Genomic DNA, 27,506 nt, shown 5'->3' with positions numbered 1-27,506 from the left:
AAAATATATTGTGTGAAACACTGCAGTTGGCAATGTCATGTCAATGAACAAACTGTGATAGAGAGGTGGGAAGGATGGTGGAATGGAGTGGTAGGAGCAAGGTGGGAAGATGACGTGTATGGAAGGAAGGATGCTGTGAACAGGAGATCATGTTGTTACCAAGTAGGGTCAGCAGGGTGCTGCTGTTCAGCAGCCTGGAGCTTACAAAGGTTCTGCCCCCAAACACATGATGGTCCTGACTGAGCAACGAATGGCAGGGTGTCCAAGATGGAGAAAGGTTCATTTTCTGGATAGGGCCTCCTTGAAAGTCTTCCATGGAAGGTTCTGCTACCTGAGGTCATGTTGGTGTCTGTGATCTATAATGCTGCCATGGGCTGTGTTAATGCTGTAGTTCATGTTGCAACTGGAAGCCATGTTGGTTCCCTTGGTTGATGGCATAGCTGGCGACCATGTTGGTGTTGTGGGATGTGCATGTTGAGTTCTGTAGTCCATGCTGCCTGCAGAAACTATATGGAGGCTTATGACTGGTGCTGTTGCTGTATGTTACAGGCAAGGAAACTTCTTTTTAAGTAGTATTGATTACTACAGGCTCATAGCTGAGAATGAGGGGCAGTGAAGGTTTCTGTGACAATCTGACCCCTCCCCCCCAAAGAAAGAAGCAGTCTAGGCTGGAAGCCACTGAAGAGAGTCCTGAAAAATTGTGATAAGGATGCTCTTCACAGTTGATGGCTTCTGGTGGGAGGGTGGAAAAGGACTCAGTTATCTTTAAGGGGCTGGCCACTGACAGTTTCACCATGTTCCAGTGAGTGTATGGGCAACACAAATTGGACTTGGTGCAATTATTTTTTTCTTTTTGAGGGGAGGGCACAAGGAGAGGTGGGTGGACCTGGAAGGAATGAGAAGCAAGTATGATTGAGGTGCATTGTGTGAAATTCCCAAATAATTGATAAAAATATATTTAAAAGTGAATAATGGATGTATTGCTTTCTAAAGTTGATATTATTGCACCTAGAATAGTGCTATCTGTTGACAATGGTTTAGACTAGCTGCATTTGGCAAGTGGCAGTCAACAAGAACAATCTTTCTGTACCAGGGATCTATCTATTACCATGCTCCTATGAAGAAATCTATATGGCATAGGAGTTACTCAAATACATTATGTACAAATAATCAGGAACAAAATAGAATTCACCAACACCTATATTCATAGGGCTTCCCCTGATATACCTGTCTGTTGATGATGTTTCCCTAACATACTGTTTGTGCTTTAAATGTACTTATATCCCTATTTATTGTAATTCTACTTGTAATCATAGTTGTAATTGTAATTATACCCTTTATGTTAAACAACTGCCTTTAGGGTGATCTCTCTCTCTCTCTCTCTCTCTCTCTCTCTCTCTCTCTCTCTCTCTCTCTCTCTGTGTGTGTGTGTGTGTGTGTGTGTGTGTGTAAATGCTTATACTGCCCTTCATGCAGGTAATAAAGGTTTATGAAAGACAGACCATCTTATACCCATCTTCTCAATAAATCTTTGCAAATAATCATTAGAATTAAGAGATGTATCTCCCGAAAATGTGATTATTCTTTGCATCTCTTTGATCCTGTAATGGTTGCAGCCACAATGGCTCTTTTTTTATTGCCTCTCCAGGAATGGCTCCTGGAATACAGAGAGAGATCTCAATGAAGGCCTGTATGATTAGTAAAACTACTAATATTACAGCAAAGATATTAGCAAAAGTCAACCGAGAGATGGGTGAATTGGATCATAGTTTTACAAAATAGAGTTACTATAGATTATTCGTTGCTCAAGGAGAATCTAGGTTGTCAACAATTTCCTAGTATGTGTTGCTTTAATGTGTCAGATTTTTCTCATATCACTGTGTGGTTCCCTGCCCCCATCAGTTATGTACATGTGGTCTCAGAATGTGGAGGAGTTTGGGAGCAAGGTCTCAGGTGGTGGTGAGTACAGCATGTATAAATGGCCCAGGAGACTGTTTCAGAGAACAGTTTATTTATTGAAATAGAGGGGCTAGCTTATATAGCTGGAGTAAGGGAGAGGGGAGGAAAAAGGACAAGGGAGGAAGTGTTGCAATGGTAGCAGGAACCTTCCAAGCCTATCACATGGATTAGCAGACTGCCTATCACATGATTTATGTGAAGCCAGTTCTCTGATGGGGAAACAGAAGCTTAACTGGCTTTGTCAGGATGGAAATTTCCTTCGCCAAGAAAGTGATGAGTGGGAGATGAATTGTATCTTGTTCAGTGCTATTTTGAATCATATTTTTCTTAGAGCAGGGACCAGTAAATTTTTGAGGTCATGAGGTGAAGTATTTTGATCTCCACAGGCCAAGATATCATCCATATAATGATAAATGTGAATTCCCGTTTCTAACTATGGTTTCAGGGCAGCAGCAACAGTTTCTTGGCATATAGTGGAGCTATTGGCCATCCCATGGAGTAGTAATCTCCATCTATATCAGGAGGCTGGCCCAGAGTTGTTCATTTGGGGGACTGAAAAGATGAAACATTGACAATCTTTGGGGCATAGAGGGGTAGAAGAAAAACAATCTTTAATATCTATGGACAATATCAGAGTACTGGCCAGGATTGCAGAGACAAGGAGAAGACCCCTGTGGGTGCAATCCCCATATCCACATGGTCTTGTTGATGGCCCATAGATCTTATAATAGCTGCCACCCCCAGATTTCTTTTTCATTGCAAAGATGTGGTGGGAAGGATATGTTGGAGTTGGAGTTGTTCTTTAATGAGCTAAGTAAGAGCTTTTAATTACTCTCTGAGAAAGGCCACTATTCAATCCAGACTGGTTCAACTGAGACCCAGTCAAGGTAAGGAGTATCATATCTAACAGTGGCTCTTAGAATTTCAAGTGGTGTTTGTCATAGTTCTCTATGTGGATGCATTCACTTTCCATGTTCCATGGCAAAAACTGTACCTAGGGCTTCTAAGATATCACTCCTCAACAGGTTGGAGGCATTTGTTGACCATGTTATTGGCAAAAACTGTACCTAGGGCTTCTAAGATATCACTCCTCAACAGGTTGGAGGCATTTGTTGACAGTAAGAGGTCCAACAAGGATCCAGCACAATCTGGAGCCTCCTATTTGAAGGCCTCTTTTGTGGTATATGTCTGGGAGGAGCCTTCTATGCCCGTTAGTTATGGCTTAGGGTTTAGTTCCCAATGCTATAGGACCCCAGATCATTTAAAAATAGTTGTTCCAATGTCAATTAGGCATTTAAACAGTTTTCACTAAATCTTTAATATTGAGTTTGGGGTGTGAGCATTTGAAAATGTTTCTAACCCATAAGACTTTCCCTCTTACTGGAAGAGCTGAGGGTTACCCCTTTTGGAGTTTAAAAGCTTGAAGGGCTTACCATCTTTATTGTATGTAGAACAATAATCCTTTTCCCAATGGAATCCTTTTACAGCATCAGGGACAGATGGTAGTTTTAGGAGGGGCACCTTCCAGGTCCTTAGATGGGCTCTAGTTAGGACATTCGCCCTTCTAGTGTCCCTCCTTTCCACATTTAAAACACTTTCCTTTTGTTTTAAGGGCCATAGTTTCTAAGGAAGATTTTTTTTTTTTTTTTTTTTTAGCCATAGGATCCAGAATTTTGCATTCTAGGCTCATTTTTGTTCTAAGAACAAAGTCAAGAGGGGTATTCCTTGGGGTTTTGCTGGAGGAAGAGAATCCCTGTCTTGGGATATGGGGGGCGGGTATGTGAACCCAGATCCTAATCCTAATGGCACAAGAGTGTACTTGATCAAAGTACTCCAGAGCCTGTTGTGCTCCTGTAGAGAAGTTACCTTGGCCTAAAATTCATCAAAACCCCAAGGGATATTTTGTTGGTTCTGGTTTTGATTTTTCCTGACCTGTTGGAGGCATTCATCCCTATATAAAGCCTCCCATTTAAGGAACAGGAGTATAGGCAAGGAGGACCTACAGATGTCATACCAGTCCTGTGTTGTACTAAGAGCAGCATGAAGGCTCAGGGGAATGAATTTGGCCCAAGGGACATGAATACCTTCCTCTAGCACCACTTCTCTAAGCTCTTTTAATTCATTGGCCTGGTAGGGATAGCAGTGGGGCTGAGAGAAAGTGGGTTGAAAAGTAACAAGAAAAGCCAAGGTGTTATTTCCATTGTGGGCAATTTTGAAGTCATCTCTAATCTCGAAAAATTGTTGGGTGATAGTTTATAGTGGGGCAGAAGGTGTGGAGCCTTCAAGCGTTTTGTGAGTGTCCTTAGTGAACAAGGCTGGAGGGACATAAGATAGCAGTGGGGGTGTAAAAAGAGGTGGGTGTGAGGGGTCATGGGTTATTTTCTGTCTAATATATTCCATGGCTAGTTCAAAGGAAGCAGTGTTGCTTTCCTCAGCAGAGTCATCGCTAGGAGTGAGAGGTTTGGGTTTGTCTTTAATTTCCTTCTGGGAGGGACCACACATTGATGGACAACCACAATGATGAGGAGGAAGGAGAGAGATGCGTCCCTTCTTGGACTTTTCACCTTTGTGTGAAGACACCCAGGTCCAGATTTCAGCATCACAGGTGTTGCTGGATATCATCCAAGGGGCTAACTGAAGGACCTCCTCCTAGAAGGAAATTGCTTCCTTCTGGGAGAGTTTAAGCCCCTGCAGCTTGAGGAGGAACTACAGGCTCCTAATTTGGGACTCCTGGTGGGAAGCAGAATTTCCCATGACAGCAAAGGGTGTATGTGCTCAGTCAAAGGGGGACCATTCCCAGGACAACAGGAGTTTCAGGAGAGTCCACTGAGAATGGGTGCAAGCCTGCCTACAAATTCAAGAAAACTGGTGACTGCCCTAAGAGCTTTTAACTGGTTGTTTAGAGAAACGATTTTTGCTGAGGCCCAAAGGACTGTCAGGGTCACACCAGAGGACTAAGGGCCTTCAGTCAATGCCAGGGAGTAGCCCAACCCAAAAGATGTCAGTTGCCTTTATGTGATAGTTGTTCCTTTGTGTTGGCTCAAATCAAAAGTAAAGGATGAAGGAATAATCAGCTGGTCCTCAGGACAGGATGGCTAGAGAAGACATTGATGTCCCTTGGCGCAGAGTACTCACCCTCTTCTGTGTGTTCCAGAGAGTCCCTGTTCAGGGCCCCTGCTCCTGATTGGCCATTGCACACGGCAGTCTCAGGATGCAGTGTACTTTGCTGCAGAGCAGTCTTGGGCAGCAGCGAGTATGGGTTTATAAACGACCCAGGAGACTGTTTTGGGGTGGGGCAGCTTGTTTACTGAAATAGAGGAGCTAGCTTATACAGCTTGAGTCAGGGGAGGTGGGATGAAAAAGGACAAGGGAGGAAGGTGAGGCAGAGACCTTCAAAGTATATCAGCTAGATTAGCAGACTGCTGGTCACATGATTTCTGAGAGGCCAGTTCTCTGCAGAGCAGGGGAAACAGAAACTTAATTGGCCTTATAATGACATGGCCTGTGGTGTCGAGTAGGCCCAAGCCTGATGTGGGTAGGGGGTGGCCCCACTCCTGTAGTGCTCTCTGAAAGATGTCCTGGCTATGGGCAGCATTCTACCATCCCTCACCTGGCTTGGGAACTATGATGGCTATTCCTGGTTGTAAACGTGACTACATCTGGAATGAACTGCAATCCAGAAATGGAGGGCACATCTGGAATCCAGATCTTGAGGCTTGAAGACACAGGCTTCTGACCTGGATCTTGACATGGAGGTCTTGAGGCATAGTGGCTATGAAAAGCTTAGGCCCAGACAAGGTAGTATCCAACTTTAATCCCAGGAGCTGGAGGCAAGCAGATCTCTGAGTTCAAGTCCAGCCTGGAATAAAGCAAGTTCCAAATTGCTTCAAAGTAAGAGATGTATAACCTATTTTCTTCCCAGAAAGCTGGCATCAGAGGTAATCAACTAGGTGACTCCTGTGCTATGTACCTGGTTTCCACAAGTTCCCCTGAACAGGATCAGAAGTCTCTAATAGTCTAGATGACCTCTGCACTATCTCTTGGCCAATGACTTCCCTAGGCTCCGATAAACAGGAACAAAGATGCTGATAGCCCAAATGACCTTTGCTATGCTTTTTGTATGATGAAGACCACACTATATCCTCTCCTATGCCCTTAAGATAATATATGTAGCCTATCTGTAGAACCTATCTCCATGGCTGAAGTGACATGTACTTTGAGAAGAGTTTTGATGTAATTATGCTTTATTGCACATACAGGATTGTGATACATCAGGGAACATTTTTCAAATTGTACTGTACTTAAATATACCTATAATAAACTACCTGGTATCAGGCATCCAAAGTTTGAACCAACACCAACTACCGAGTCATGTTGAACCAGATTTCCTTCTTCTCTCACACAGATCATTACTTTGCTGGCCCGTGTGTTTACAGAGACCCCCACATATTACAATAAATATGCAGATAAATAGCTCAATGCATATCGTGTAGGACAGTTCTGAGCATTTAGTATTGTTTAATATTATTAGAATGAGCACACTCATGTGTTGGACTTTTAAATTCCATTTCCTCATAGGTTAATCTCTCTGAAAGCAGAGGCTATGTGCTTATTTGTAAATGATACTAACAGTATTGCAGAAGGTATGAATAAAACATGAATTATTAATAAATATAGTCCTCCTCCATAGACCATGATTTATTCGCACATTCTGCACCCTAATCTTCCCAAACAACTAGATATCTAATAAAACAGCTTCTACCCACTTGGATTTTCTCCTGTTTTCTACAAATGGTGGAGTGATTTTCCAAGTCATAGTTTAGCCTTATTTTTCATACAGAGCACGTGTGACACACACACGCACACACACACACACACCACTGAGGAGGAATGAGGGGGGCTGGAAGCTTACCAGAGGAAAAGATGGTGGTGACTAGAAGAGATTAAATACTGAATTGGAGATGATAAAAGCTAGAATGAAGGACCAAATCTTATGGAGAGAACCCTGTTACCTAATTTATACTCTTTAGACACCTTGCTATAGAAGTTCTAGCCCACACAAAAAGAATGGAGCTATGAAATGTGTTGACAATTAATCCAATTAAAATGTATGTAGATAAAAAAAATTTACAGAACTTTTCAGGGAATTGGTAAGAGAACTCATGAAAATACAAATCAGATTCCTAAAAGTCTTGCTTAAAGCTGAGGAAAAATACTTATGGAAACTCCCATAGGTCCAACTCTCTGTAATGATAAATCTGGGACTAGATCCAATGTACCATGTCCTAGATATTCAGATTCTCCTCTGACTGTTTCTACATAAGGAAAAAAAACTAAGGCATTGAGAGGTTTGGTTAAAATACAAGAAAATATGTCCTCAAAGACTATTTTTGTTCATGTGAGAGGCTTATTCTTAAATTCAGTGAGAACCACCAAGACAAATAAATTATACAGGGACATTTGGGGGTCTAACAACTTTTTCATTTAATCTCCACACAAATTTGTGTGGCTTGTAGGAAGCTGAGGTGCAAGTTGGTAACTGTTTCTTTGTGGTTACTGCATGTTGCCTTAGAAAACTCAACTTGAATAGGCTGCCCCAAAATTCTCATCACTCATGCAACTGGCAAATACTTGATTTTAGGTCTAAATATAAACTATCTATCTAAACCCTCATGAGTCAGTTTGTGCTTGCCCATGCCTAAGCCCTCTGCCTATCTTTAATATTTATAAAGGGTCTTCTCTCCATCTTATCACCCTGGATCACACATTATTATAGACTATGTGCTCCATCTAACAAATGGATTACCTGACTGGAAACATAGTAGAATGTTTATGTAATAAGCCTGAAGTTCTACCTCATGAAGAAAGATTACTGTAAGATACAATGTTTTTCTCATGCCCATCATCCAACTGTTTTATCACCTTTCTGAAATCCAGTTAAAATATATGTAGATCATAATTTATAAATCACTGCTTACTTAGAGCACTGAAAAGTCCCCACCTACAAGACACCTCTTACAACATACACTGCATCTTTTTATGTTATATTATTCTCAGACTCAACACCATAAAGCCATAGACCAACCTGATGCATCTTTTCATTCTCTTGCTCACAACTCTTCAACCAGGAGATGAACTAGAACATATCACTATTAAGCATACAGTGGCCACCAACTCTGTTTCTTTCCCATTCATTACAGCCCCCAAATACATTTTACTACCATCTATGAGCCTTCCAGATTATGACATTCACCTCTCAAGCCACATGATGAATCCACTGACTTACTCTATTCAACTATTATTTCATTCAACTATCAACATTACAAGGCAATGTGCCTCTCTTCTTTGCTATCATGATGCCAAAGCTCATGCTTCCGAGCCTTATCACTTTCTGTAGACTTTATACCGAGTGTTTGCTTTTCTCCTCAGACACTAGTTTATGAAAAATTTTCTACTAATCCCTGTTGTGTGCAGGGGCACACCTGGTCACTTGTCAGCTTCTTGTCAACCCTCAATTCAAGATGTCATGAAACAATTATAACACTAGAGGCAGTATTGCCTAAGAAATAACCAGAAAGTCCAGCCTCCGGAAACACCTGGGACTTGGCTTTAAGAGCAATTGGAAAGGGTATATATATCTAATACCCTCCTTCTGTGCATTCTTTGACTTATGCCCTCAGAGATAGGAGTTAAAATGATAGAGGAAGTAAGACTAGATAAGAGAGTGAGGAATGATGAACAAAGGTGATTGAGAATGTGTATCTCTGCCTGGGAAGAGCTTTCCATCTTCCTGGAGATACAAGACACACATTCCTCTACAAACACAAGAAAGAAGAGCACATGCATTATTCTGGCTCCTGTTCATTCCTGAGCTTGGTAGGAAATCCTCCAGTGCCAACACACATATCACACTCTCTTATCTGGCCTGGCTCCATACAGAAATGGCACTTTTGTAATGGAAAAGACCTTGTACACAGAAGAGCTAAATATGATCATTTATCTTCTGCCCGAACTCCATCCACATTAAACAACAACAAATTAAAGGGTAGCTGTTTCACAAAGAAAATGTATATGTCTGATATTCAACAACTCTCACAATGTACCTCCACTCCAGGTTCTACAACAGAGCTGACCAGGGGCGGGGAATAAGCAGGGCAATGGAGGAATATAATCACATTACAGTCAGCTACATGTCTGAGAACATAGAGATTATTACACCCAACAGAAAGACCTCAACTTTGTTTCAAAGCCTAGGCTGAATATCAGTTAACATTGTAGCTCAACTTATTTTTTTGTTTGCAAAGATTTCTTTTTTTTTCTTTTTTTTATTGGATATTTTATTTACAATTCAGATGTTATCCCCTTACCCCATTATCCCCCCCCTCCCCGCCGCCCAGGAACCCCCCTCCTCCTGCTTCTATGAGGATGTGCCCCCACCTACCCCCCCCCACTCCCACCTTCCTACCCTCGAATTCACACACACACGGTGTGGTGTCCAGCCTTCGTGGAACTAAGGATCTCCTCTTCCACCTATGCCCGACAGGGCCATCCTCCCTTACATATACATCTGGAGCCATGGGTCCCTCCCTAAGTGTTTGCAAAGATTTCTACAGCTCAGGTTTTGACATACAGATTGAGAAGCCCCATTTGTTTCCTGAATACCGTCCCAGACAGATGAGGTCCTGAAATATGACTCTCTACATCTGTTTCAATTCAAAATAACAATGTAAAGCTAGTCTTGTGGGTGATTTATTCCTCCTCTAATCAGTCAGATCTGGAGAGTATCTTCTTGTGGCCTCCAGGCCAGGAATACATAAAGTGTATTGCAACTACTCTGACACTAGAGGCAGTGTTGACTAACAAGAGATAGCTTTATTTCAGGATGTATCTGGTATTGGGTTTTAATTGTAAGAGAGGAGTATCTTGCACATCCATCCTCAACATTTCAGAGGCTAATCAGTCCAACTTTCTAACTGCAAATGTGTTATGAGGAATTGGCAAAGGAATATAGAGAAGAAAAAAATGGGCAGATGCTCTTTTATACACATTTTAAATTCAAATTTGCAGTTAAATTATTGTAATATGTAGTTGTAAGAAATAATAGAGATATCCTATGGACCCTTGACTCAGTTTTCCACTATAGCAACAATATAGAAAATTACAGTAGATGATCACAGCCAGGATATGAATACTGATACATAAAGTTGTACAATATTTCCATCACTGCACAGATTCTTCCTGATGCTTTGTAAAAATAACCACACCTCTTTTCTTCCTGCTCCCACCTCCTCTTTATGCCTTGGCAACTGCTAATCTGATCTCTATTTTTATAACTCTGCCATTTCAGGAATGTTATAGAAATGTAATAATACATGATGTAGGCCACTGAGATTGGCTTGTTTCATGAATATAATGCTTTGGACCTGCAGCCAGGTCTCTGAATATAGCAAGTGTTCTTTTTTTTCCACACTCTGGAAGTACCACAGTTTCACTATCCATGTTCTGAAGATTTCAGTAATTTTCAATTCAGTTTATGTCAAATAAGGCTGTTATAGCATTCATGCTTGGCTTTCTGTGTGGAGATGAACTTTTGTTTCTCTGGGATGAATCTCCTAGAATAAACTTAGCAAATCATACAGCAGTTTCATATTTAGGTTTGAGAACATTTCAAGCTGTTTTCCAGAGTGGTCATGTCATTTACACTCCCAATTGCTGTACACATAATTCACTTTCTCCCTCTGCTTTTGGGGTTTCTGGTTTTAATTTGTAATCAAATGCCTTATACTGTTGATTATATTTTCATATGTATCATTATCATTTGTGTATCCTCTTCTTTAAATCTCTGTACTATCTCTCTTCCTGTTTTTTGCACATTTTCAATAGAATTTATTTATTTAATCCCAACCACAATTTCCTCTTCCTCCTCCATCCACTCCTCCTTTTTTCTCTTCAAAAGGGGTCCCAAAAATAGACAACAGAGTCAGAGACAGTCCCTGCTCCCATTGTTAGGAGTCGCACAAAAAGACCAAACTACACAGCTGTAACATATGTTCAGAGGGCCTACATCAGGCCCATGCAGGCTCCCTAGTTGGCAGTTCAGTCTCTGTGAATCCCTATGGACCAGGTTAGTTGAATCTGTAGGTTTTCTTGGAGTGTCCTTGACAACTGGACTAGGAACCAATCTGAATATAGCAGAATATCATTTAAAATTATTTCATTGACCTTTTTTGCCAGTCATGTTAGGTTCTATACTAGGTCTCTGGGATCTCCAGCCTCTGGGTTCCACCCCTGCAGGCAGTGTCAGAATAGGTTACCTCTCTTGGTATGAGTCTCAAGCTGGATCACTCATTGGTTGGCCACTCCACAACTTCTGCACCACCTTTATCCCAGCCCATCTTGTACACACAACAAATTATAGGTCAAACATTTGTGGCTAGGTGTCCCAGTGTGTCCACTGGAGGTCTTGTCTGGTTACTGGAGATGGCCTGTTCAGGCTCTCTAGTCTCCATTGCAAGGAGTCTTGGAGTCACCCTCAAAAATTCCTAGGAGTTTCCATTGCACTAGGTTTCTAGCTTATTCCAGATATGCACCCCCATTCCAGTTTTCTCTCCTAGTACTCTTTCACTCCACCCTCCCCTGACTTGATCCCTCCTGTTTCCATCCCCACCCTCTACTCAGATCCCTCCACCATTCACCTTCACTGTCTATTGTAGTTTTCTTCACAGTGAGATTCATGTGTCCCTGTCTTGAGCCTTCCTTGTTACTTAGCTTCTCTGGGTCTGTGGACTGTAGCATGTTTATCCTTTATTCAACAGCTAATGTCCACTTATAAGTGAAGACATACCATATATGTCTTTGTGGATCTGGGTTACCTCACTCAGAATGATCTTTTATAGTTCCATCCATTTGCCTGCAAATTTCGTGATGCTATTGATTTTAAGTGTTAAGTAATACTCTATTGTGTAAATGTACATTTTCTTTATGCATTCTCTAGTTGAGGGACATCTAAGTTGTCCTAGTTTCTAGCTGTTATGAATAAAGCTGCTATAAACATAACTTGTTGAGCAATTGTCCTTGCAGTATGGTGGAGAATTTTTTTTGTGTATATGCCAGGAGTGGTATAACTGGGTCTTTGAAGTAGATCGATACAAACTGCCATATTGATTTCCAAAGCGGTTGTACAAATTTGCACTCCCACCAAAAATGGAGGAGTGTTCCTCTTGCTCCATATCCTTGCTAGCATATGCTGTCATTTGTGGTTTATTTTATTTTCTTACTTTTATTCTTTTACAGGCCAGTCATTATCCCCTCCTGGTTTGTCCTAAGTTCCACATCACATTCCTTCTTCCTCCTGTCTCCAAGAGGCCTCCCTACTTCCTGGGGTGTCAAGTCTCTCCAAGGTTAGGTGCATTTTCTCCCACTGAGGCCAGACCAGGCAGCCCTCTGCAGTATATGTGTCAGGGGCCTCATATCAGCTGGTGTATATTGCTTGCCTGGTTGGTGGTTCAGTGTCTGAGAGATCTCAAGGGTCCAGGTTAATTGAGACTGCTGGTCTTCCTATGAGGTTGCCCGACTCCTCAGCTTCTTCCAGCCTTTCCCTAATTCAACCCCAGGGGTTCCAGCTTCTCTCCATTGGTTGGGTATAAGTGTTTGCATCTGTTTCAGTCAGCTGCTTGTTGGGCCTCTAGGAGGGCAGCCATGTTAGGCCCATGTCTCTAGGCACACCATAGCATCAGTAATAGTGTCAGGCCTTGGAGCCTCCCCTTGAGATGGATCCCAAGTTGGCCTATCCCTGGACCCCCTTTTCAGTATCTTCTCCACTTTTGTCTCTGCAGTTCTTTTATACAGGGACAATTCTGGGTCAGAATTTTTGACTCTGGCTGGCAACCCCATCCCCCCTCTTTCTACTGGAGGTGAACTCTACAAGTTCCCTCTCCCCACTGTTGGGCATTTCATCTGATGTCCCTCCCTCTGCATCCTGAGCATCTCTCACACCCCAGGTCTCTGGTACATTCTAGAGGATTCCCCCAACCTCCTACCTCCCAAGGTTGATATCTCCATTCTTTCTGCTGGTTCTCAGAGCTTCTCTGTCCCTGCACCTCCCGCCCCCATTCCTGATCATGATCTTAGCCATTCTGACAGGTGTAAGATGCCATCTCAGATTCATTTTGATTTGCATCTTCCTGATGGCTAAGAATATTGAACATTTCTTTAAATACTTTGCAGCCATTTGAGATTCCTCTGTTGAGAATTCTCTGTTTAGATATGTACCCCATTTTAATTGGATTATTTGGTTTGTTGATGTCTAACAGATTGGTTTCTAAAGTATTAAGTCAGGAATTTTTGTTTGGCTCATTGGTCTGAGAAGCAGGGAATTAAAATTAAGGCTTCACATATGCAATATACTACTATGCTGGTTAGATTTTTTTGTCAACTTGACACAAACTAAGTCACCTGGGAAGAGGAAATCTCATTCAAGGCATTCTCTCCATCAGGCTCCATTTAGGCAAATCCATGAGGCTATTTTCTTGTTTAATATCTGATGTGAGCCTACCCAACAGTGGTTAGTGCCATCCCTAGGCATATGGTCCTAGGGTGCATAAGAAAGCAGACTGGGCAAGCCAGCAGGGGCAAGCCAGTAAGCTATATTCTTCTTGGGTCTTTGCTTTAGTTCCTGCCTCCAGGTTTCTGCCTTGAGTTTTTGCCCTGACTATTCTCAATGATGGACTGTGATTGGGAGTTGTAAGCTTTCCTCTCCAAGATGATTTTGGTCAGTGTTCATCACAGCAACAGACTGGACGCATCCTAGACATCTAATAGCTCTTTGCATACTCTAATCTTATTCCTGCATGAGATACTTGTTGAATGGCTTGTGTTTAGAACAGCTTACAGGACCTTTTGTAGAACAGACTTTTTATATTTTAAAATTTATTTATTTTTATTGGATATTTTATTTACATTTCAGATGCCATCCCCTTTCCCCATTTCCCCTCCCTAGAAAACCCCTATCCCATCCCCCCTCCTCCTTTTTGCTTTTATACAATTTTTTAAAATGTTGATCAAAGGCTTTATATGTTTGATAATGCTCAATAACAAGATGCCCATACAATCGGAAGTGTAACCCAATACCCAACATAGATATACCAACTACCTTTGACTGGTGGAGACATGCAAACATCTGCCTCCATTAGAACAGACATTTTAAGTTTTGATGAATTCTAACATTTTTTCCTTAGTAGAGTATACTATTGATGATACTACTTTCTAGATTGATATTGTCTATCATTTTCAGAAGTCTGAATAAAGTGTATTTTGGTATCAAGGATTTTTTGTAATATTCTACATAGGATTCCCTCAGCTTTTTGAACCTGTAGTTTAGTCTCTTGTCTGGGGAGCTTCTTGGCATTATTTCTTTAAAATTTCAGTGCCAATTTCTCCAGTTTGGGGATTTTGATGACATAAATATTAGATCTTTTACCATAGTCCCACAGGTGCCTCAGTTTTGTTTTTTGTTTTGTCTTGTTTTGTGTATGGATATTATTGAAAATGCTAGGAAATTGTTCTCCCACTACAAACGTGCTGTCTTTCATCCCATTGCATTTTATTTTAAGGCAGTGTATCATTAAGCTGTTCTGGCTGACCTCAAGCTTGTAATTTTCTTGCTTGAAGGTCCCAAGTAGCTGAGACTACAGGTGTGCACCATCACATTCAATTTCTGAAGTGTTTTTAGTTTTTCTGTTGTTGTTGCCTGCTTGATCTTTTTGGTTTTTTTTTTTTTTTTTTTTTTTTTTTTTTTTTTTTTTGGATTGCTAAATTCTTTTTCATTTCTTTTTCTTCTTTGAAAACCAGAAAAAGGGGGATTTATTCTGTTGCCACATTGGAAAAGGGACAAAGAGGTCCAGTGGCCCCTCAAGTACATCTTTGGGATTCTGACATAAGATAACAGTTTAAGTTTAGGTACCCGTATCTAAGCAATCTTTCCCGAGTCAAGGTATGGTCTCACCCATCATTGACCCATCAATGTTTCTCCTGTATGATGGTCTGTCAAGGTGTAAATCTCTTTCCAATAGAAAAGTTTTCTCTCTGACTAACACAGGTTTTAGGATTTCTCTTTCCAAAGCATGAGATTCTTGGGGAGGTTCCAACATCTTCTGGATCCATTGTTTGAGTAGTCTGATAGTCAAAGGGAGGCACAATTTCCTTTGGAATATCGTTATCTCTGCCATGCTGGTTACCTTTTCTCACATTCTATTTCAATGTCCCATTCATGGGGTGGATATGTTTATGTCTTAAACAAATAGCACAAACAGAATGCAAATGTGAACCAAGGTCAGGACACATTCAGAGTAAGGTAGCTGTGCACAAGAACAGTTCCTCTATAACCTCTTAGCTTTTAGTTACTTTTTTTAAAAAATATTTTTGATTATTTGTATGTGTATGTTTGTGCAAGTGACATGTATCTATGAGTTCTCATAGAGGCCAGAAGGATGTATCAGATCCCCTGGAGCTGGAGTACAGGCAGTTGTGATCCACCTGACATGGATACTGGAAACCAAACTAAGATCTCTGCTCCAGCTGAGCTGTTAATCTCTCCATCCCTTACCCCTACCTCCTAGTTACTTTTTGGAGGGTGGCACAAGCAATTGTTGGACTGAGACAGGATCACCCCATGAAGCCTAGGCTGGCCTCAATCTTAACGATCCTCTTACAGCTTCCCAAGTGCTGTGATTTTAAGCAAGTACTTCCATGCCCAGCATGACTTCATTTCAATTCTTACAAAATCCTCCCTTGTCTCTGAACAATATTCTCTAAAGACACGGCTGATTAACCTTCTAGTACTTTGCACCCTACTGTCCCTCATTGCCATGATAAGATTTTTCCTGGTTGGTCTAATTTGATCCCACACTGGGGGCTGTGACAGACACCAGGAACCACAAACAGTGCCTCCTGATAATGAAAAGGTACTGGATATCAATAAATCAGTAAACAAATAATTTATATTTATTTTTGTAAAACGTTGTAACTATTGTCTATCAGTATTCTGCAAAAAGTGTTGTGCTCTTGATAATTGTCTGTTTTTAGGGCCTTATGATTACTGTCGATATTCTACAGAATAATAGCTGCTGACAAAAGGAACCTGGTTATATTTAGATGCTAGGATATTATACACAGGATAGACAAAATGAACTCCAGGTATGCCTGGCCTAAAAGCCAGTTCTTCAGTACTTATTGGATGCATTAAATAAGCCTTAAAGGGTTTGTTGCACTGACTTCTTTACATCTGAATTGTTTAATTGCTATTCAGTTTTCCAGTTCACTGAATCTTTCTTTATTCCCTTCTCTGTTCTGCTGTTAAGCTCATACACTGAATCTTTAACTTTTGTTATTGCATCTTCTACTTATAAAATTTGTGTTTTATTCTTATTTATGCCTATTTTTAATGATGGTTCTTAAACACTTTAACCTCCCTTGTAGTCCACCACCCACCAGAGGTAGTGGGAAAAAAAAGAATATGGAGTAAGTGGACTTATTTAGAAAGATGATTTTTGGAGCAAATCCCATCTTAGCAGAGACAGTCAGGCCTCAGCCTCTGCACAAGTCCGCAGGAAGGACCTGGAGGAACGCCAGGAGAAGTTCTCTGCTATGCCGCTCCCAGCAAAGTGAAGATCAGAGAAGACTCAAGACCCACAAGCATTGTTCAACTAGATCTAAAAGCAAGCCAAGCTCAGCCTCCATCACTGTCTTATACTCTCTCTAAACATCTCCACATATCTTGCCTCATTATGTCTTGCCTCGGCACGTGTCTTGTCTCAGCTGACATCACTCTGCCAACTGGCCTGAGTCCACAGAAGGGGCAAGAAACTTCAGCACAGATATGAATGACAGGAAGGGAAAGCTGACAGCAGCCTGATAAGGCTGTCTCCTTAGAGGTCCCCCAGAGTCTGACATACCCAGAGGCAGATACTCGCAGCTATCCATTAATCTGATCAAAGGTTCCCAATGGAGAAGTTAGAGAGTAAACTGAAGGAGCCAAAAGGGTTGGTGGCCCCATGAGGAAAGCAACAATACCAACCAGCCAGAGCTCCCCAGGGTCTAAACCACCAGCCTAGGAGCACATATGGAGGGACACATTACTCCAGCTGTATATGTAGGGGAGGATGGCCTTGTTGGGCATAGGTGGGAGAGGAGATTTTGGTCCCATGAAGGCTGAACACTGAGTGTGGGGGGGAATCCGAGGGTGGGGAGGGAGAGTGGGGGGTAGGTGGGTGCATACCCTCATAGAAGCAGGAGGATGGGGGATGGGATAAGGGGTTCCTGGGTGGTGGGGGGAATGCAGTAAGGGGATAAAATTTGAAATGTAAATATTATATCCAATAAAAGAGGGGGGAAAAGGAAAAGCGGTTAGAACCAACATCCTTAATAAAATGTCAGCCCTCTTAAAAAATTATCTTGATACTAAAATTTGTTTTGAGAATTGTATATTGCAGCATGATCAGCCTTGGTGTATCTGCTCATCAAGCAAGCTGGGCAGACCTGCTCAAACCTCTGAGGTCCTGGAATTCCATCTGGATGCAGTGAAGACACAGCATCCGAGGCTTATCAATTTACTCTTCTCCCCACTCCTCTTCTAATATCTCAACGCCCATAATCAGCTTGAAGAAGCTAATGAAGAGTCAGTGCCCCTATTCCTTGGGCTTGGGGACTAAGGTGGTAAATGTTGGGCTGTCTTTCTAGGAAAAAGTAGTCATTTTGTGGGAATAGAGAGGATTAGCTAGGATTTATTGCATAACATAACCTATTGATAGAAATCTGTACAATTATTATCAAGATGAAGATATAATTTCTTAAATGGCACCAATTTACTTTGATTACAAATTTTAAGATTTTCATTGGTACGAGCTTCTAATTGATATAAAAGTGAGATGAATATTGTTACTCTCATAGGCATTGTACCAGTATAACACATTTAGAAATACAAGGCTTAGACCCAGTCCTTCTTTATCTTTTTTAACAGATTTGAGATGGTTAGCCTGTGAGTTAAGGGACTATTGCAAATTCATAGCTTGCAGTATATTGTTAGGGTTTTTTCAATGTTTTATTTAGAAATAGCTGAGTGGAGTTAACAGACAACAGTCCAGATTACCTTACATGGATAGTTGATTTTCAAAACATTAGAAGTCCACAGAATTAACATGACAAACATTTCTGTATTAATGTTCATTTTGATTAGAGACCTGTCTGCTCCTGATAGCTTTCTGTATTGAATTCTAAGAATTGAGCATCCTTGGAGTTACTCCAGTTGTGTGGTGACAGCCACTAGACAAGAATTGCCTCTTTCCATCTACAGACAAATTACTGTCCAGAAAAGACACACTTGCAGAATAGTCGACTGATTATATCTGCCTAGACAGAGTAATCAGCCCTTAATAATTCTGCAGCACTAAGGTCTGTCAGATGATTCTGGGCCAGAAGGCTGAAGATTTGATGCTCCAACGTTCGGTAGTATTGGGGCTTTCCAGGTGTTCAGCGGTCTCTATAAATTGGCTAAGTTTTAGAAGCTGTGCTTAGTGCTTCCCACAATTATAGTTAACTCAGTCATTCTGGATTTCTGACGGGTTGAAAACTTATAGTCTGATAGCCAATCCTGGCTATTTACCTTGAGAGAAAAGATTTGAGTGGATGGTTTTCAGCTGACATTCATTCTAAAGCCAAGAAAAAAGCCAGGTTCAGAACTAAGTGTTTTAGTTAGGAGAGATGACAGAGGTTCTGGTTAGTCAACAAAATGATGGACTGGGTATTAGGACTATCTTGTACCTCACTGGTACAAATTGGCATAATTATGCTCTAATTGTATTTTGAGAGAAAAGTTTTATTTTAACAGGAAGGGTGATATGTAGGAGGAGCTAAGGTGGGAGGAGTACTGAGAGGAAGAGAAGGAGTAAGGAGAGGAGGAGAAGAAGGAGAAGAGAAGCTAGGTGATGAGAGAGAGAAAGAGGGGGGAGACAGGGAGGCAGATGTTCATGTATCTCCACCAGTCAAAGATAGTTGATATATCTAGGTTGGGTATTGGGTTACACCTCTGATTGAGCATTACCAAACTTATAAAGCCTTTGATTAACATTTCTAAAAAAGTGTATAAGTGCAAAAAAGGAAAAGGGGGCATGGGATAGGGGTTTTCTAAGGGGGGGGGAAATGGGGAAAGAGGATGGCATCTGAAGTGTAAACAAAATATCCAATAAAAAAAGATATATTATGTATACTAACCTGGTAAAAATTCTGTTTACTTATACTTTATACTTATACTATTTGGGGGTGAATTATATGTTTGTGTAATTTACCCACATATAATTTCTGAATATTAAAATAAAAATACTAATTTTGGTCAAAAAAAAGAAAGAAAAGAAATGAATGAAACTGCAGCACACCGCCAGAAGTTTATTTAGTGAATTTCTTTCTATGGAGTGCTGACAAATGCAGCTCTACTATGCAATGTAAGGCAGACATGTGTGCTGTTAGCAAAGAATTCTTCATCATGTGTCCTTTCACATACTTGCTTTAGCAGGACATGCTTTCATCTTGTCTGATTCAGCTAAATGTTCCTTCATGAGTCTGCCTTAGCCTTCCACCTCTGTCCACTTCAGGTAAACACTCCTTCACATGTTTGCCTCAGAAAAACACCATCCAACTGACTTTCTAAAGAACCCTTATGTTTCCACTTCATATCTTGGCTGAGGCTCTCATTATCATCTCTCAGGGGTATTTTTAATTGTTACTGGAACATCTTAATCTTGTGTGCTTAAAATGTATGCAGGTAATTTCAACGTGTCTCACCCCAGTGTTTACATCTACTGATTGCATTTTTTTACATTTATTTGAGATATTACTGGCTCTTGATATGAGAATCAATCAAAACTCACATATTTGGACATAATGTTATGATGTTCCAGATATTTCTTAAACCCTAGATTTTAGCTGCTTTCTACAAACACCATCTTAGCAGGCAAACAGACAGTGTATCACTTGTTACTTATAGAATTATTACCAGTGGAATGAAATCTAGGCTCCTCACTTGGCCTCTATTGCTATCAGAAGGGAAGGAGTGAGAGTTTCAGGCCCTCATAGATTCCTCCTGATGCCCACTGGGCTGTGAGGTAGAATTGTATCTTGCTACTGTTCCCAACCATGGCAAATACAACATGGGAGGTGGGGCATAGGGATCATTATTACTGGAGCCTTGTGTTAAGATACTAACATTCACTAGTCTTCTGGCACCTTTCTAGAGGGGAGAAGTGAGAATATTATACCCCATTCCTGTTTGCTAGTTCTGAGTGAAAATCTAAGTTTACAATTGATACTACAGAAGGAAAACATCATTAATTCTTCACAGGGACTTGATCTTTTACAGTACTGCCCTGGTAAGGTAAAAGAAGAGTCCTCATTATGTCAGGGTAGAGACATAAGCCCTGGCCCTACAATGTCTGTCCTGAAAACAAGATAGTGAAATATGTGTTATTAAACACCACCTCGTTGGAATCAAATCTTGAGCTCCCTACAGATAACATTCTGGCAAAAAAATTGGGATGCATTGTTATAACCTATTGAAGGAAGAAGTCTAAAATCTTGGCTTGGCTTTTCTCTTTTCTTTTCTTTTTCTTTCCTCTCCCTCTCCCTCTCCCTCTCCCTCTCCCTCTCCCTCTCCCTCTCCCTCCCCTCCTTCCCTCCCCCCCGCCCCGTTGGCATTGACTACTGTGGAGTTATGATTTTTCTATGGCTTTTAGACAATATAGAGCTGTTATTTATCTAAAAGTTGTGGATCAGAAGACAATTTTACAGGACTTGGTTCTCTCATTCCACCTTGTTGAGATGAGGTCTATTTTCAGTTTAATTATTATTTATTATTATCATTTATTCGTGTGTGTGTGTGTGTGTGTGAGAGAGAGAGAGAGAGAGAGAGAGAGAGAGAGAGAGAGAGAGAGAGAGAGAGCGCAAGCATGAGTGTGCAGCATACACACTAGCACTTATACGGAGACCCTACAACTAGATTATGGAACTACTTTTCTTCATGTGGATGACCTGAGAGTCATCAGGCTTGCCAGGTAAGTTCTTTACACAGTGAGCCATTTCATTGGCCCAAGGTAGGATCTTTCTTGTTTCTGTCCCTCCATACTCCAAATTAGCTTGACTATGAGCTCCTGGCCATAGGGGTACTGGGAAGAGAGATGTGTGCCAATACATTAGACGTTTTACCTGGACCAAGGGATAAATCCAAGTGATCAGTCTTTTATATATCAAGTACTTTTACCTGAAAAGCCATCTTGCTGGTCCCTAAAAGGTGTTTGTTGTTGTTGTTGGTTTGGTTTGGTTTGGTTTTTTGTTGGTCAGTTTTTAATCTTACTACATAATTCTTTCTTGTGGTTTTTTTTTTTTTTTTTTTTGCTAAAGAGACTAGAATTTTTTCCTCATAAGAAGGTTTTTTTTTTCAGATTTATAAAGACAATACAACATGACATAAAACTATAAAAATTAAATTAGCAACAGGCAAAGGTTTTTAAAGGAAGCTAGAAAATAGATTTAAGGATTGGTCTAAAATTTTACTATTTTTGGTCTCCTTTCCAAAGTATTTACAATATATAAATGATGATTATGACCTTCCTATGAAAATATGGGCAAGTAACATACATTTCTAATTGTTCTATCACCTGTAAAATGGGAGAAATGACGTCTGTCTCATGGAGTCCCAGTAAAGGCAATAGATTTTTATATGGTATTTTTGTTGTATTTTATTTTTGAACTGCTACATTTATTGGCATTTACAGGTTGCTTTTTCTACAGTTCCAAGCCTGGTATTTATAAGGCAAAATAAATTAGATAATTAAGCACCGTCCCATTCGGCTTCAAGGTTCCAGCCCTTTCTTTCTACCTTAATGAGTTTGATTAGCTCATTTGAGCTACCATGCAGAGTTACTGCTGTTGTTGAACTAACAAAATACAGGCAAAAGTATATTTAATATAGTCCTAGGTAGCAGCAGTCTTTCATATAGATAAAAAAAGAAAAAGAAAGAACCCATGAACACTCATCATATAAAGGACTGCTTGCTTTTCCTACACAAAGTCCTGAAAGTCTCAGGCTATGACTTCCCATTTGAAATCAATTTTGCCTGCATTACTACTCTGTTTCCATTTTTGCTGAAATTTGAGCATGGTCACCACCATCTCCTAGGTCAAAAATGGTTTCAAAATTCCCATGCTTTCACTGAAGTCTTCATTCTAATGGCTAAAATCATCGCTCTCTTCTTTGAATGACAGTTACCTTGACATGTTTAAACTGCCTGAATTTCAGAACATGGGAAATTTGATAGTTTTTTCTTTCTTTTGCACCTTCTCTTCTTGTGGGAATTAATAGGTCTTGTTCATATTGAAAAACCAACCCTTCCAGCTCCCTGCAGCAACTCAGTATAGCCGGCAGTCAGACCCCAGGCATTCCACGTTAGTTAATATATTTAAATAAAACAAACACTTGTTGTCTTCCCTGTTCCAGCCCATTCTTCGATGCTTAACTTTTAGGCAAAGAAGCCTTCTATTATCCTGACAAGAGAAAGTCACTGATGATAAGTTATGTCTGGTAAACAGGTGTGTTTGTGTGTGTGTGTGTGTGTGTGTGTGTGTGTAACCTAGAGGCTAAGAGAAGAGCTTTGGAAAGAGATGTCAGGAAAGCATGAAGATCAAATAAAGGTCCTGGAAAGGCAGGCTTTCTTGAAACTATGTGGTAAGGCTCAGAGGACATTCCTCTATAACAAGAGAGAGATCTCTAGGGCTATGACCTGTACAAGGTTTCAGCTGCAGCATGAGAGGTCCTGTTCATATAAACATCATCATTCCTAACAGGGCTGCTGACTTCCTTTGCCTAAGGCAGGCAGGGAGTAGGTGCTATGTTAATTCTATCTTTATAATGAGTTTTAATCCTAGCCAGTTTCTGTTATTATTATTATTATTATTATTATTATTATTATTATTATTATCATTATATTTTTCAGTTCAGTCATTACTCCCCTCCTAGTTTGCCCTCCCACAGTTTCTCTTCCCATTCCTCCTTCCCCGTCTACAAGAGGAAGTCCCCACCCCCACCAGACCTCCCTACTCCCTGGGACCTCAAGTCTCTCAAGGGTTAGAGGAGTCTTCTCACACTGATGCCAGACCAGGAAGTCCTCTGCTGTATACAAGCTGTATACAATTCTGGGTCAGAGTTTTTGACTCTGGAATGGCAACCTCATCCCTACTCTTGATGCCCTGTCTTTCTACTGGTAGTGGACTCTACAAGTTCCCTCTCCCCACTGTTGGGCATTTCATCTAAGGTCCTTCTCTTTGAGTCCTGAGAGTCTCTCACCTTCCAGGCCTCTGGTACATTCTAGAGGGTCCCCCCACCTCTCACCCCTTAAGGTTGCATATTTCCATTCTTTCTGATGGCCCTCAGGGTTTCAGTTCTGTCTCCTCCCCATACCTGATCATGTTCCCCTATTCTCCTCACCCTCCCCTCTCACATCCAGTTCCCTCCCTCCCTCTGCCTCCAGTGATTGCTTTCTTCTCCCTCCCAAGTGGGATTGAAGCACCCTCACTTGGGCCCTTTGGCTTGATAACTTTCTTGAGTTCTGTGGATTGTATCCTGTGTATTCTGTACCCTTTTTAGCTAATATCCACTTATTAGTGAATACATACCATGCATGTCTTTTTGGATCTGAATTACCTCTCTTTGTTTTTTTACTCCACAATTTTCCCCTTAGTCTATTACCATTCCAAGATGACTGATCCCAAGCCCTATATTACTGTCTCTGTGATTCTACCATTCAAATCCACATCATTCAGCATTATACTACAAACATGTTCTCAGTCACTTTCCACTGACTATAGAATACACTGAAATCTCCTTTGGAAAACAGAGTATTTTTTCCAGGAGACTTAACAGTTAAGTACCCTACTTGCTAGCTTGTCACATCTCCCTCCTTCATTCTACCATTTTCTAATGGCTCTTCTCAGACAGGCTTTGTATGCAGAAAAAATTTCTTCCCACATATCATATGAATTTGTTCTTCAGTCTATCTTAAAATACTTTCTAGATGAGGAGTTCACAGATACCATAAAGTTGGAGTTTACATTATTTCTTTAGAAGAAATATTAAATAAATAATACTAACTGATAGTATTTCATTGAGAAGACTTCAAAAATGTACTCTATTGCTATTTTAACCTCAAATGCATACGGCCTTAGTTAAGCATGTTAAAACTTTTCAACCAATGTTTTTGTAATACATATACTGGTTTTTACATTTTAATAATGAACATTTGTAAAGTAGGGAGGTTTTACTAATATTGTTTATTTATCGCCTCTGTTACACATTCCTATAATGCAACTGCAACTTCTTGCTCTTTGGCAAACTTCTCCCCAACCCCAAGACTCAGTTGCTGCTATTTAACTCTTTGTTTCTATGAGACTGCTGTACGGCACATCCTTCTGAATTAAAAGACTCCTGCCAAATGGAAACTTTTGCTCCATGTAGGAAGTGGAGTCTCAGAAGCCTCAAGAGATAATAAAAAGCTCACAGGTTAGGGAGAAAAGAAAATGTGGAAGATTTTAAAGGACTTACACTGGCTAGTATAAAAAGGAGTAAACAGTTGCTGAGGGTGAAGACACTGATCAGCCAAACTGTAGGAGAGAGATATTGAGACCATCAAGCTGCTTGGAAGCTGCACAGAGAGCTCCAGAGTGGCAGGCTTTCAGGAGCTGCCACTCCAGTTGGGCTTTCTGGTGATGTGGCTGTTTTTGACTTATCTCTGTGCCTTGTATATAACCCCTCAAACAGTGCACAAATGGAGGCTGAATTATCCATACACACATATCACACTGAATGTCATTAATATTAGAGTACATGTTAATAAAAAAATCTTTATGAGAACTTTCCCCCAAACAACTTATGACCCAACAATTGTAGGGCATTTGCTATCTCCTTAAATAAGTCTTCCATATTTTTATATTGACTCCTTTACTTGATCCTTTTGTCCTTCATAATTATCTCATTCCACTCCATGTTCACATTTTATCCCTGATATGAGAAATTTATGTCTTCCTTGAGCTGAATTTTTTATCACTGTCCTCCAGCATTGAAGGCTGTTAATTCTCCTAAAGTTTTTGTCATTGGCACTCGATCTGACAATCAGCTATATGACTAGGGATTTAGGGGCATCAAAGAGCAGAGTATATTAGTCACTTTTCTCACTGTTGTGATAACCTATCTGAGTTAAGGAAGAAGCACCTTACTTTGGCTCACAGTTCAAGGGCACAGTCCATTATGGTGAAGAAGTAATGGTAGCAGAAGCAAGAGGTCACATTGTATTCATAATCAGGAGCCAGGAATGGGGGGAATGTTTTCTCCTTTTTTATTTGATCTGGGACACCAACCCATGGAATGGTGCCACTCACAATTAGGGTGGGTGTTCCCATTTCCATTAACACAAAACAGAAGTTCCCTCACAGATATGTTCAGAGTTTATATCCTAGGTAATTCTAGTTCTTGTCAAGTTGATAATCAATATTAGCCATTACACAGGAGTTGTATCATTTTTTCAATTGACCATCCTATAGACATGTAAAATTTTGTGGCATACAAAATAGAGCTGTGAGATGCTTTTATTTTTATTTCACAGAGAAAATGTTGGAATCAGAGATGTTAAGAGATTTATAGACTGATAACCAGTATTTGACAGAAAAGAGGGCTGGGGTATAGGACATTTAGACTTCTGGTATACCAGTCTTACTATTCTCTGAATTATTTATTATATGAGAGATATTTGAATTAATATGGGGTTCAAAACCAGAAACAAACAACATTTCTATTAATTAATTCTCCTGTGACCCTGGTCTAATAGAAATAGGGAAGACTGAAAGAAGCTACACCCTTCCTACCATCCCTGGCATCCAGTTCAAAGTCTTTTCTTTGATATTTTACTACAGTCATGGTGAGCAATTGTCTAGACCACCAATCACTTCCAAGCCCATCAGAGATCTCCTTTATTGTCTCAATGATTTTCCCTACAGGAAGTTGAATCATTCAGCCCTGTGCCACAAGCATGATTTTTTTAATTGAGAAACTTTCCTTGTGCTAAATAATATACCAAAATTCCTTTGATAAGTAGTCAATGTTTTTCAGAAAATGGTAAAACCACTAGCACACCCCCAGACATCCTTCCGCCTTCTGGTTAATGTTCTTTTGTTGTTGATGATTTGGGTTTGTTTCTGTTTTCCAGTTTCCACACTAGATAGATCTTACCTGAATCTTTTGGTCCAAGCTCAAATCTTACACGTCTCACAGCATTAATTAATCTAGATTAATTAAATTCTCTATTAAGTTTTGCCTGTGCTACTGTGGCTCCTAAGGTCTCTTGAACCATTTTTTTTTTACTCTTGATAAATATTACAAAATCCACACATTTTCTAGAACTTTGCAGACCTTCTATTTCTATAACCTTTGCACATGCCAAAGCACACTGGAAAGAACATCCTCTCTCTTCTGCTGCCTGTGCAATAAGTATTCAAGATTTAGTTTTTAGATTGAATGTCACTTCCTTGAAGCTGACATTGAAACAAAAATCGCAGTCAGGTGTCCCTTTTATGAGTTTCCAGTGACGCCAGTGTAAACATTCCACTTTTCTGATAACACACATCATACTGCATTGCATTTTCAATTTCCTGTGGTTCCCACAGGAGCAGAGTTCCCAAGAAAAAAAATTTAAAAAGATTCTGGTAAGCATTTTCAATATCTTACACGGTGCCTAGATGGAATATGTAGGCTGTTTTAAAGTAAATGAATGGACAGAAAGACTAATATATGGTATATCTTTAGATGACAGCATAAGATTACAAACTCTTTATTTTGATCTGTTTGAATCTTCGGCAAGTTTACCCAGAGCAGACCTTTTCCATATCCAGGCTTTCACATTTACATGCTATCTTTGATACATGAGATTATCTTCCCCAATTTTCCTATAGTCCACTGACTGGAACTTCTCTATCAGAAGACATAAGATCTCTTGATTGTCCACATTCCACACAACCTAGAGCATTCAGTCGTCAGAATCCTAGAAGGCTGATATAAGAATAGGTGTATGAGAGGGGATATAGGTAATAGTTCATGGAAAAAAATGTGGACTATGAGGCTTAAACATTAGTAATGCAGTAAGCCACAGCATGGCTTCTAATTTATGAATTAACATGTAAGACCTTGTCATATGAATTCTAGCCTACTCCAGTATGTGTCATGGTTTGAAGTTAGAAGATAAAGAAAGTAGAAAAGTCTGAAAACAGTTCTTTGTAGATTGAGTATAAGAACTACTCAGGAAAATGTGCTAGTTCAGAAGCCGTACTGTCTCATAATGGCCTGAAAAGAGGTGTCAAGAGAGCTTGTCTCTGTCACACACACACCTTAACAAATTTGACTAAAATTACAATCAGTCTACTATGGCACTAATAGTAGGAGCTGTGGTTGGTTTAATATTATT

The 27,506-nt window shown here is 40.3% G+C and overlaps 1 long non-coding RNA gene across 1 annotated transcript in view; it reads right to left on the bottom strand.

Annotated features, from left to right (window-relative positions):
- Positions 1 to 5,240: 5,240 nt before the first annotated feature.
- LOC143435605 (uncharacterized) overlaps positions 5,241 to 27,506 on the bottom strand; it is an 80,761-nt gene continuing 58,495 nt past the window's right edge. Inside the window, exon 3 of the long non-coding RNA XR_013106075.1 lies at positions 5,241 to 5,818. This is a non-coding gene — a long non-coding RNA (uncharacterized LOC143435605). The remainder of the gene's footprint in view (positions 5,819 to 27,506) is intronic.

This window comes from Arvicanthis niloticus, chromosome X (genome assembly GCF_011762505.2).
Source record: "Arvicanthis niloticus isolate mArvNil1 chromosome X, mArvNil1.pat.X, whole genome shotgun sequence".
Classification (NCBI taxonomy): domain Eukaryota; kingdom Metazoa; phylum Chordata; class Mammalia; order Rodentia; family Muridae; genus Arvicanthis; species Arvicanthis niloticus.
The sequence above is the reverse complement of the archived record's forward strand: the minus strand, read 5'-3'. Positions and strand labels throughout refer to the sequence as shown.